Source organism: Triticum urartu, chromosome 4 (assembly GCF_003073215.2).
Source record: "Triticum urartu cultivar G1812 chromosome 4, Tu2.1, whole genome shotgun sequence".
Taxonomy (NCBI): domain Eukaryota; kingdom Viridiplantae; phylum Streptophyta; class Magnoliopsida; order Poales; family Poaceae; genus Triticum; species Triticum urartu.
Window position 1 is genome coordinate 35,244,942 of NC_053025.1, and position 13,237 is coordinate 35,258,178.

Sequence of the window (13,237 nt, forward strand, 5' to 3'; positions counted from 1 at the left end):
GAGGCTTGTCGACTGGAATATGTGTGTGAGTTACATGGGGTCCGAACCCTTGTGCCATAGGAGGGGGTGGCTTATATAGAGTGTGCCAGACCCCTCCAGCCCTCAATTACACAGGGTTCAATGTAAGTTAAGACAGGGGCATTACTGGTAACGCATGCTATAAATGATTATTAATGTCCTTGGAGACTATGGAGTGAACGCCTGACCGTTGCCATCCCGAGGTGACTTCAGATCTTCTGTTCTCTGAGTGACTCTTCGTATGGTCGAGTGACTCTATCTTGGTCGAGTGGAATTGGGGTATCCGAGTGGAATAGCTGGTCGGCTGGATTGCACTCCGAGGTAATTTTAGTCGGTATCTTCTGTTGTACTTCAAATGTCTTTGACTCTAGGGCAATTTCCTTGGGTAGGGCGTCTAGGTCAGGCCTAGGACCCTACCCTAAGTACATGGCATCGTCAGGATGCCTACTGGGGCATCCCCAAGCTTAAATGCTTGAGAATTCTTGAAATATTATCTTGTGGTGCCTTGGGCATCCCCAAGCTTGAGCTTTTGTGTCTTCTTAATTCCTTTTATATCACGGTTTCCCTAAATCTTAAAAACTTCATCCACACAAAACTCAACAAGAACTCATGAGATAAGTTAGTATAAATCAATGCAATAACCTTATAATTCTCTACTATAGCAAATCACTAAAATTATTATTTAACATTGCATACTAAATGCCTCTGCATATTTAATACTCCTATCCTCAAATAGAATCATTAAACAAGCAAGCATATGCAAACATAACAACAATCTGTCAAAACAGGATAGTCTGTACAAGATGCAAAAAGATTCATACTCGATGGCTTCTTCTCCCTCTTTGATTCTCGGTACCATGTTCTCCTCGATGCTCTTGGAGATCTATCCGATGTAATCTTCTTTTGCGGTGTGTTTGTCGAGGTTCAGTGAATTATCGATTTATGACCAGCTTATCTATGAATATTATTTGAATCTTCTCTGAATTCAAATATGCATGATTTGATATCTTTGTATTTCTCTTCGAATTATCTGTTTGGTTTGGCCAACTAGATTGGTTTTTCTTGCAATGGGAGAGGTGCTTAGTTTTGGGTTCAATCTTCCCTGATTTCGCACAGCGACAAAGTAGGGGTAGCGAGACACGTATTGTATTGTTTCCATCAAGGGTAAAAAGATGGGGTTTTCATCATATTGCTTGAGTTTATCCCTCTACATCATGTCATCTTACTTAAGGCGTTACTCCGTTCTTTATGAACTTAATACTCTATATGCATGTTAGATAGCGGTCGATGTGTGGAGTAATAGTAGTAGATGCACACAGGAGTTGGTCTCATTGACACGGACGTGATGCCTATATTGATAATCATTGCCTTGGATATCGTCATAACTTTGCACTTTTCTATCAATTGCTCGACAGTAATTTGTTCACCCACCGTATTATTTGCCTTCAAGAGAGAAGCTGAAAGTGCATTATATCGACTAGAGGGGGGGTTAATAGGCGATTTTTACAAATTCGTCACCGAGGAATTTCAGGGTGAGGAAATTCCTAAGTGACGAACTACTTAGTAGCGAAATAAGTACTCAGATGCAAGCATGACAGAGTAGTAGCACAGTCATCATGATGAAATGAAAACAAGCACAGAGTACAAGTAGCGTAAACACAAGATGCAGGCTGAAGACAAAGTGACTGAAGAATTAGGATTGAGGAAATTGAGAAAGTCTTCAGTCAAAGTCTTCAAATAGTAACGATCAAGTACATCTACACAGAAATGAGGAAATGAAAGGGTTGAGGAAATAGAACCAGTAGCTTGGTGAAGACAGTGATTTGGTATACCAGTTTCAACTGTTGTCACAATCGTACGTCTGGTTGGAGCGGCTAGGTATTTAAACCCGAGGACACACAGTCCCGGACACACAGTCCTCACAGTATTGTCCTCGAGCTAAGGTCACACAGACCTCACCCAATCACTCGTGGTAAGTCTTCAGGTGACTTCCAAATCTTCACAGACTCGGTCACTCGGCGATCCACAATTTCCTCTTGGATGCTCTAGACCATGACGCCTAACCGTCTGGAGGATGCACAGTCCTGAAAGGTAACAAGCGTTGGTTCCACACAGGAACAATCTCTTCAGTGATGCTCAATCACTGTTGGTTCGTAGGTGTTTGGGTTTGGGTTTTCCTCACTTGATGATTTTCGCTCAAAGTTCTCGGAGGATGGGATGCTCTCAATGACAAGTGTCAGTTTCTCTCGGAGCAGCCAACCAGCTAGTGATTGTAGGGGGCGGCTATTTATAGCCTAGGGAGCAGCCCGACATGATAATACATAAATGCCCTTCAATGATATGACCGTTAGGTGGGTAGATATTTTGGCACAGCTGGCGCATAGCGCAGCAACGGTCGGAAATTTGGCTATCAAATTCCCCAGGGCTATCATGTTCCTCACTTGTAGGCAATCCGCACTGGCGAATTCCTAACTCCTCAGAAAAAACAAATTCCTCAGAGAACATAAGATCTTCATCTCTGTCACGGAAGAAGTTGGCTGAACTGTATGACATTTCCAATGGCTTCACACTAAAGGATTGGTAGGTGTAGGATTTTGAGATGAGCATCACTTGGAAACGTTTGCTTAGTTTTACCTCGACCCCCTTTAACAGTACGGTTCCTATGACTCAAGAAAGAGAAAATGAAACTGCGAAAGCAAAAGTCTTCACGCTTCATATTCCTCGCATGAATATCAAGTCTTCATGGTTACACCAATTTCTTCACTTTCAAAGTCTTCAACAAAACCAAAGTCTTCAGATGAAGGCATTCATTTTTAGGGGTCGACTTTCATCGTAAATATCAAACTCCCCATAGAATTATAGACCCGTGTACACTCACAAACTCATTAGTCCCTTAACCTATAAGTCTTCAATACACCAAAATCACTAAGGGGCACTAGATGCACTTACAATCTGGTAAACCACAAGTATAGGGGATCGCAACAGTTTTCGAGGGTAGAGTATTCAACCCAAATTTATAGATTCGACACAAGGGGAGCCAAAGAATATTTGAAGGTATTAGCAGCTGAGTTGTCAATTCAACCACACCTGGAGATTAATTATCTACAACAATATGATCAGTAGCAAAGTAGTTTGATAGTTTTGATTGTAGTGGCAGAAGTAATGGTAACAGTAACAGTGATAGCAGTAATTTGTAGCAAGTGTAATAGTGATGATAGCAATAGTAATGCAGCAAGATCAATAAGGATAAATTCGTAGGCATTAGATCGGTGACTTGTTTGATGATATTCATCATGAGACATTTATAACCTAGGGTGATACGGCACTAGCTCCAGTTCATCGATATAATGTAGGCATGTATTTCGTAAATAGTCATACGTGCTTTATTAAAAGAACTTGCATGGCATCTTTTGTCCTACCCTCCCGTGGCAGCGGGGTCCATATTGGAAACTAAGGGATATTAAGGCCTCCTTTTAATAGAGAACATGAACAAAGCATTAACACATAGTGAATACATGAACTCCTCAAACTACGCTCATCATCGGGAGTGGGCCCGGTTGCTATCACTCCGGGGTTGCCGGATCATAACCGTAGTAGGTGACTATAACTTGCAAGATCGGATCTAAAACATGGATATGATGATGAATTCATAAACGGTTCAGATCTGAAATCATGGCACCCGGGCCCAAAGTGACAAGCATTAAGTATGGAAAAGTCATAGCAACATCAATCTAAGAACATAGTGGATACTAGGGATCAGGCCCTAACAAAACTAACTCGATTACATGATGAATCTCATCCAACTCCTCACCGACCAGCGAGCCTACGGAGGAATTACCCACTCCCGGTGGGGAGCATCATGGAATTGGCGATGGAGATAGGTTGGTGATGATGAAGATCAAAGACCCCCCCCCTCTCCGGAGCCTCAAACGGACTCCAGATCTGCCCTCCCGAGGAAGAACAGGGCCTGGTGGCGGCTCCGTCTCGTGGATCGCGATAATTCTTTCTCCCTGATTTTTTTCTGGAATAATGTGAATTTATAGTATCAGGGGGTCATCAATGGGGCCACCAGGTGGGTACAACCCACCTGGGCGCGCCAGGAGAGGGGGGCGCCCTGATGGGTTGTGCCCACCCAGCTGCCCCTCTCCGGCAGGTCCTGGCTCCATAAATTCTCTTTATTGATATAAAAAATCCTCAAAAAGTTTCATTCCATTCCGAGAACTTTTATTTTTGCACAAAAACAACACCATAGTACTTCTGCTGAAAACAGCGTCAGTCCGGGGTTAGTTTCATTCAAATCATGCAAATTAGAGTCCAAAACAAGAGGAAAAGCGTGAGAAAAAGTAGACACGTTGGAGACATATCACAATCTCCCCCTTTTTGGTGATTGATGACAATATAGGTTAAGTTTTCAGCGGGGATAAACATATGAAGTGTAAATACTGATATTGAGGAATTTGTTTGAAAGATATAGAAGAACTCCCCCTGAAGATGTGCATATGTGAAGAATTTGCATTGAGTAGCAAATGCACATTGTAGAGTGGAATCATGGAGACCTCCCCCGACATCTTGTAATTCATACACGCATTTAACATATCATATGAAGAATTTGAAATGCATGATGAAATATGGTGTCTGATGTAATTCAGCATGCGTGCATTAACATATATGAGGAAATAGTATGCATAAAAATAGAGCAAATGTATCAGACCACCATCGGGCATAAGTTTACAACTCAATGCAACAAATACTTCAGAAGAACGAGAGTTGTAGCTTAGCAAAAAAATGCCCATATATGGAGACCCGCTTGAAGACTAACTCAAATTTCTCCCCCTTTGTCATCGAATGACCAAAAGGGACGAAAAATGAGGACTAACTGATACGTCTCCAACGTATCTATAATTTTTGATTGTTCCATGCTATTATATTATCTACTATGGATGTTTAATGGGCTTTACTATACACTTTTATATTATTTTTGGGACTAACCTACTAAAACAAGGCCCGGTGCAAATTGCTGTTTTTTTGCCTATTTCAATGTTTCACAGAAAAGGAATAGCAAACGGAATCCAAATGGAATGAAACCTTCAAGAGAGTTATTTTTTGGAACAAACGTGATCCAGGGGACTTGGAGTAGACGTTAAGAAAGAAACGAGGTGACCACGAGGCAGGGAGGCGTGCCTGCCCCCCTATGCGTGCCCCCACCCTCGTGGGCCCCTCGCAGCTCCACCGACCTACTTCTTCCTCCTATATTTATCCACATACCTCGAAAACATCCAGGAGCACCATGAAACCCTATTTCCACCGCCGCAACCTTCTATACCCAAGAGATCCCATCTTGGAGCCTTTTTGGAGCTCCACCGGAGGGGGAATTGATCACGGAGGACTTCTACATCAACACCATTGCCTCTCCAATGATGTGTGAGTAGTTTACCACAGACCTCCAGGTCCATAGTTATTAGCTAGATGGCTTCTTCTCTCTCTTTGGATCTTAATACAATGTTCTCCTCGATCTTCTTGGAGATCTATTCGATGTAACTCTTTTTGCGGTGTGTTTGTCGAGATCCGATGAATTGTGGGTTTATGATCAAGTTTATCTATGAACAATATTTGATTCTTCTCTGAAATATTTTATGTATGATTGGTTATCTTTGCAAGTCTCTTCGAATTATCAATTTGGTTTGGCCTACTAGATTGATCTTTCTTGCAATGGGAGAAGTGCTTAGCTTTGGGTTCAATCTTGAAGTGTCCTTTCCCAGTGACAGCAGGGGCAGCAAGGCACGTATTGTATTGTTTCCATCGAGGATAAAAAGATGGGGTTTATATCATATTGCTTGAGTTTATCCCTGTACATCATGTCATCTTGCCTAATGCGTTACTCTGTTCTTATGAACTTAATACTCTAGATGCATGCTGGATAGCGGTCGATGTGTGGAGTAATAGTAGTAGATGCATAATCATTTCGGTCTACTTGTCGCGGACGTGATGCCTATATACATGATCATCCCTAGATATTCTCATAATTATGCACTTTTCTATCAATTGCTCGACAGTAATTTGTTCACCCACCGTAATACTTATGCTATCTTGAGAGAAGCCACTAGTGAAACCTATGGCCCCCGGGTCTATCTTTTATCATATAAGTTTCCAATCTATTTTATTTTGCAATCTTTACTTTCAATCTATATCATAAAAATACCAAAAATATTTATCTTATTATTATTATCTCTATCAGATCTCACTCTCGCAAATGACCGTGAAGGGATTGACAACCACTTTGTCGCGTTGGTCGCGAGGTTCTTATTTGTTTGTGTAGGCACGAGGGACTTGTGTGTAGTCTCCTACTGGATTGATACATTGGTTCTCAAAAACTAAGGGAAATACTTATGCTACTTTGCTGCATCACCCTTTCCTCTTCAAGGGAAAACCAACGCAGTGCTCAAGAGGTAGCAAGAAGGATTTCTGGCACCGTTGGCGGGGAGATCTACACACAAGTCAAGATATACCAAGTACCCATCACAAACTCTTATCCCTCGCATTACATTATTTTCCATTTGCCTCTCATTTTCCTCTCCCCACTTCACCCTTGCTGTTTTATTCGCCCTCTTTTCCGTTCGCCTCTTTTTCGCTTGCTTCTTGTGTGCATGTGTGTTGGATTGTTTGTCACGATGGCTCAAGACAATACTAAATTGTGTGATTTTTCCAATACCAACAATAATGATTTTATTAGCACTCCGATTGCTCCTCTTACCGATGCTGAATCTTGTGAGATTAATACTGCTTTGCTGAATCTTGTCATGAAGGATCCGTTTTCTGGCCTTCCTACTGAAGATGCTGCTACCCATCTAAACAACTTTGTTGATTTGTGTGATATGGAAAAGAAGAAAGATGTGGATAATGATATTGTTAAATTGAAGCTATTTCCGTTTTCGCTTAGAGATCGTGCTAAAACTTGGTTTTCGTCTTTGCCTAAAAATAGTATTGATTCTTGGAACAAGTGCAAAGATGCTTTTATCTCTAAGTATTTTCCTCCCGCTAAGATCATCTCTCTTGGAAACGATATTATTAACTTTAAGCAACTATATCATGAGCATGTTGCACAATACTGGGAGAGGATGAAATTAATGATACGTAATTGCCCTACACATGGTTTGAATTTGTGGATGATCATACAAAATTTCTATGCCGGATTGAATTTTGCTTCTAGAAATCTTCTAGATTCAGCCGCGGGAGGCACTTTTATGGAGATCACATTAGGAGAAGCTACCACACTCCTAGATAATACTATGGTTAATTATTCTCAATGGCACACCAAAAGATCTACTAGTAAAAAGGTTCATGCTATAGAAGAAATTAATGTTTTGAGTGGAAAGATGGATGAACTTATGAAATTGTTTGCTAATAAGAGTATTTCTTCTGATCCTAATGATATGCCTTTGTCTACCTTGATTGAGAATAATAATGAATCTATGGATGTGAATTTTGTTGGTAGGAACAATTTTGGTAACAGCGTGTATAGAGGAAACCTTAATCCTAGGCCGTTTCCTAGTAATTCCTCTAATAATTATGGTAATTCCTACAACAATTCTTATGGAAATTATTATAAAATTCCCTCTGATTTTGAATCTAGTATTAAATAATTTATTATTTCGCAAAAGAGTTTCAATGCTTTGATTGAAGAAAAATTGTCTAAGATTGATGAGTTGGCTAGGAACGTGGATAGAATTTCTCTTGATGTTGATTTTTAGAAACTTGGATTCCACCTAAGCATGATATCAATGAGTCTCTCAAAGCCATGAGAATTTCCATTGATGAGTGCAAAGAAAGAACCGCTAGGATGCATGCTAAAAAGATTGCTTTATAAAAGCGTGTTCTTCTAGTTTTGATGATAATAAGGATGAAGATCTAAAAGTGATTGATGTGTCTCCTATTAAATCTTTGTTTTGCAATATGAATCTTGATAATGATGGGACTGGAGATGAGTCAACTTTAGTTAAAAGGCGTCCCAATGATTCGGAGTTTTTAGATCTTTATGCAAAAATTGGTAAAAATGGGATTGGAGAGGGCAAAACTTTACATAGCAATGACTCCACTATTTTGGATTTTAAGGAATTTAATTATGATAATTGCTCTTTGATAGATTGTATTTCCTTGTTGCAATCCGTGCTAAATTCTCCGCATGCGTATAGTCAAAATAAAGCTTTCACTAAACATATCGTTGATGCTTTAATGCAATCTTATGAGGAAAAGCTTGAATTAGAAGTCTCTATCGCTAGAAAACTCCATGAGGAGTGGGAACCTACTATAACATCCCAAAATTCAAAATTTTGGAATTTTATATTAAATAAATTATTATGATTGTTAGTTTTATTGTTGTGTGATTGATTGTGTGAAAATGATTGGAAATTGAAAACTTTTTGAAAGTTGAATGATAGGGAATAAAAGGACTTTCCCAAAACTTTTCATCTTGCATTTTGATCTTCCTGAATTCAAATTCATTTCATCACAAACCCTAGAGTGAAGATGATATGACTTCTTCCATTTAAAGAAATGAAAAGGGGTTTGAAATGATTTGAATTCCATTTTGAAATATTTCAAACTTAGAAACTTTAAGCAACTCAATGAGTTCATGAGGGAAGATAAAATGACTTCTTCATATTTGAAGAAAGAGAATTGGAAGTTTCAAAGAAATAAATTGGAAGTCACTTTGAAGTTATTTGAAACTCATTTTCCATTCGAAGTTGTTTGAAATTCCAAATTCAAATCCTCTTGGGAGTTATTTAGTTCTATATTCAAATTATTTTTATCCTAAAAATAAATAAATGGAAATAAGGGTAAAATGATTCCCTTCAATAGAAAATTAGGAGAAAATAAATTTGAAATCATTTTGCTATTTTAAAAATGATTTTTATTGATTTGAAATGCAACAGTAGCGCTCTTTGACTTTTAGGAATTTTTATGAAATTTAGTTGAACTTGCAAAATAGTTCATCTTATTGCTGCTATTTTTCTGAGCATTTTGGTATATAATATGCCTATATTATTATTATTATTATTATTATTATTCAGTTTGTTTGTTTTCCTCACTATTAAAAAAAGAAAAAAACTTTTTATAAAAAAACATGCACGCACACCGCACCGCACCACCTGGACTGAGGCCAGCTCGGCCCAGGAGTACCCCGCAGCCCAGCTAGCGATTGGCCAGGCTAGCCCAGCGCGTGAGCGCTCTTCCCGTCGCTCGCCCGCCCTCGCTTCTCTCCCGCTTGCTCACCCGCACCCACTGACCGATGGGGCCCAGCCTCGCCTCATCCCCAACCTCCCGCCCGCCCCGCACTGGATCAGGACACCACGCGCACATGCCGAACCCGCCGGCCATAGCTCTAGGGATAGAGCTTATCCCTCACTCCCGAGCCCTCTCTCCGCGCCTATAAGAAGCCCTGGACCCCCTCTCTCCATTCTGCCACTCCACGTCGTCCCTAGCTCCTCGCAACCGCCACACTGCCGTGTTGGATCTCGCCGGAGCCAGAGGACCTCGCCATCGTTTTTGTTGCTCGTAGACCACCCCGGTCTCCAATCTCTCTGTCAATCTCATTCTCCTGGTCTACCGCATCCGGTCGACATCGTTTTTGCCCCTAGGGACCACCGGAGACGACGCCCCGACGACCTGCGTCCTCGCCGGAGCACCGGAGCTCCGCCACCTCCCTCCGCTCGTCACTGGCCACCCCGCCACCCACCGGCCCCACCAGCACGCCGCCCACGGTGCGCCCTACCTCCCCGACCCCTTCGCCGCCGCTGAGGACCGCCGGAGCCGCCGCCCTGTCCGCTGCCCGACGCCTGCACCGCCGTCTCCTGTCATCGTCGCTGCTGTAAGCCGAGCCCTTGCCTTGTTCATTTAGTTTAATTTTTTTATTTTGGATTAGATCGGTTAACCACGGTTTTAAATAAACCGTGCGGTTTAGTTAAAAACCGGTCTCCAGTTTTTTTGTTGCCGTGGTAGCTGTTTTGCTTAGGTAGCGGCTGTCCGCCGAATAGCTTCCGCAGCGAATGCTGCTCGGCCAGTAGGAAGCCGCCACGTGGCCAGGGACCAGGTCGCGAATAAAATTTTCACAGTCAAGTCCCTAAGTTTTCAGATTAGTCCCTGAACTTCAAATGGTTGTATCTTTTTAACCGTAACTCCAAATTCGACGAAACCAGCGGCAAAATGTTCGTCTCGAATAGCTTTATCAAGAGAACCAACTTTGAAAACTTTTGGCCAATTTAAAATTTGAATTTAGTCAGATTTGAATTCAAACTTCAGCTAGCCATATCTCCTAAACCGTAGCTCCGATTGATGTTATTCTTTTTGCACCGTGTCACCGTTGCCAAACCCTATCACTTGGACCTATCTCACGATATTTTTCACACATTAGGATCTGTCCATAGTAGTTTTACTCGTATGCCTAGTATGCACTGTGGTCGACGTCACAATTTTTGGCACCCATGCCCTATGTTGTTTTGCACTTAGTATTTACTTTTGATAGTTAAGTGTGTTGTGTGTTCATTTGGATTCTCCGAGTCTTTTCATGTTGCATGTTATTTGGTTCTCTGAATTGATTGCTTATGTGAATGCAATGTTTGACTTTATAGATTTTCATCGGAGAGTGACGAATAGTTCTATTAAGTAAATTTCTGAGAGTGATATAATATTCATCAACTATTACCAGGCAAGTTCACATTTGACCATTCTTCCAATTACCTATGTTTATATTATGCACTTAGTCCTTTTGTGGTAGGATTGCATGGTAGGATTTATTCTTGCGAGATGGCTATGCCGTTACCTAGTAGTTCATTTGAGGTAGGTCTGATCTATACATCCTTGTCACCACCGTGTAAGTTTATTTTTGCCTCGCTAAATGTAGACGTGGTTTGGGAAGCGAACATGGCGAGACATGAGTGAGGAAGTAGTAATCAGGACCAAGACTTGTAAATTAACTACCTGGGCGGTATTTGGTTTGAATGGTGGCGAAGTACAGTGGGAGCATGCATGGTTAATCCATGGTGGTGCACCACTAGTGGTCGGCCGCCCAGGCTCAAAGAGATCAATCTTATTCTCATGCCTAGAAGCTTACGTGTGCAGCCACAAGCCAATATGGGCTCTGGCTTAGTTGAGTAGTTAGTGTGACCCCTTCCGGGATGGGCTAGCAGATGTAGAATGATGTAGGTGTACCGGCCTATACATGGGTTAAAGGGGAACATTTTCGAAAGACTATGTCTCGGTCATCCCGTTCTCAAACGCCAGGGAGTGCGAGAACTTCAAGGAAGGCGATCAAGTCTTGTGGGGAAAAGTGCGCAAACCTCTGCAGAGTGTTAAAACCTAATCGATTAGCCGTGTCCCTGGTTACGGACAATTTGAGCATCTAGTAGTGGAAATGCTGGGAGATCTCATCACTCTTAACTAAACAGTTGGGTTTTAAATGAAACTTTGGGAATGGATTGAGTTGGGTTTACCAACTCATCCTATGCTATACAATAGTGGTAGAATAATATCTTTTATTCTAGGGAAAAACTAGCTTTATGCAAAAAAACTAAACTTAGAGCTTTCCACCAGTCAAATTGCATGTACAAATAGGTTCATTTTTTTATGATGTGACTTGCCAGTACATTCAATGTACTGACCTACAGGGCTGCAACGTCTTATGTTGCAGGAATTTCTACGACGGGTAAGAGTTACGTTGTAGGGTTACAGTCTACACTCCACTTGTCATTGGCGTTGATGGGATCCACACCCTTATGTTTGTTTCCGCTGAGACTTATGAGGTATATATCAGTTTCACGTTATTTATACATGTGATTGCACTTTGATATATACATTGATGTACTGTGTGTGCCAGCATACCGATCCAGGGATGGCACAGATACACAAAGGCTTGCCCATTTGAGGTCGGGTCGCTACAGAGATGGTATCAGAGCACAAGTTGACTGTAGGACGTGACCCTAGAAACTAGAAAGCCCTTAGGAAAGGATTTCTCTAAAACTTTATTTTCAAAAAGATCCTTTACCTCTCTTCTTTTTTGAGCTTTATCAAATCTTTTCTTTTACCTCAAATATTTAGACAATACCCTTTTTCCCTTTGACCACACGGAGGATCAATTGATGAGACCCCTCCGAGAAGGGCAAGATATCGGACTTCACCATACACTGGAAGAATTGAAGCTACAATAGTCGAAGCCTTTGAAGAATTGAAGAATTTGAAGACACCGACAAATTCCAAGATTTATATGACCTTTAGAAGACCAAACCCTTGTTGTATACTCACGTTAGATGCGGTAGTTTGTGAGCTGTCATATTTGGTGTGTGTTTTCCGACAGCAATAAATAAAACTTATTTTCAAAACTATATTGTTTGTATTGTGTGTATCTCCCTCTATCCCTCTTATCTCATCCCAAAACCCTTGGGCCCAATAGATGATGAATGAAGATGGACTTGTATTCTCTGGACCGATCACTCAGTTAGAGGCAGAGCTATGGATTCAAAACATGGAGAATCACTTCGGGAGCAATTTGGTTGCAAGGAAGTATGAGGTTCAGTACGCTCTTCAGTACTTTACAAAAAGTGTCGCAACCTGGTGGAAAATGCATCAGGCCATACAAGGATGTAATGGAGCAAAAACTTGGGAGGAATTCAAGATGACTCTACTGAGATCTCGTCTTATTCAGAAGCCCTATGGTAATAAAATGAGGAAACCTTGTGCATGCAAGATTTGCAGTGAGATAGGACATACCCATGAGGAACACAAGGATGGATGCCCTCATTGTGAAGCAAATCACCAAGTTGAAGAATGCCCAACTAGGTAGGTTACTTGTTTCTTGTGTGAAGGAACTACGCACTACCCTGCCTAGTGTCATATTTACCCCAAGGTACACGAAATTTCCAAGCAACATAAGGAAGCAATGAAAGAAGCCCTCAAGGAAAGTTTAAAAGAACATGTGATGATGGAAGATGTTAACGACCCTGATGGAGAAAGCCTAAACAGATTTTACTCCAATGCTTTTTATTCATGTGGAGAAGAAGGACATTTTTCACAGTATTGCATGAAGGAAAGCCAAGTGTATCTGGGAAACTTCCCGACGGAAGAAGTGGAGTTTGATCGACAAGAGATAGAGGAATTGATCGAAACAAAGAAGTCGAGGAAGAGAAAGATCATGTGTCCCCAGAACAACCCAATTTCTGCAGAAAAGGAC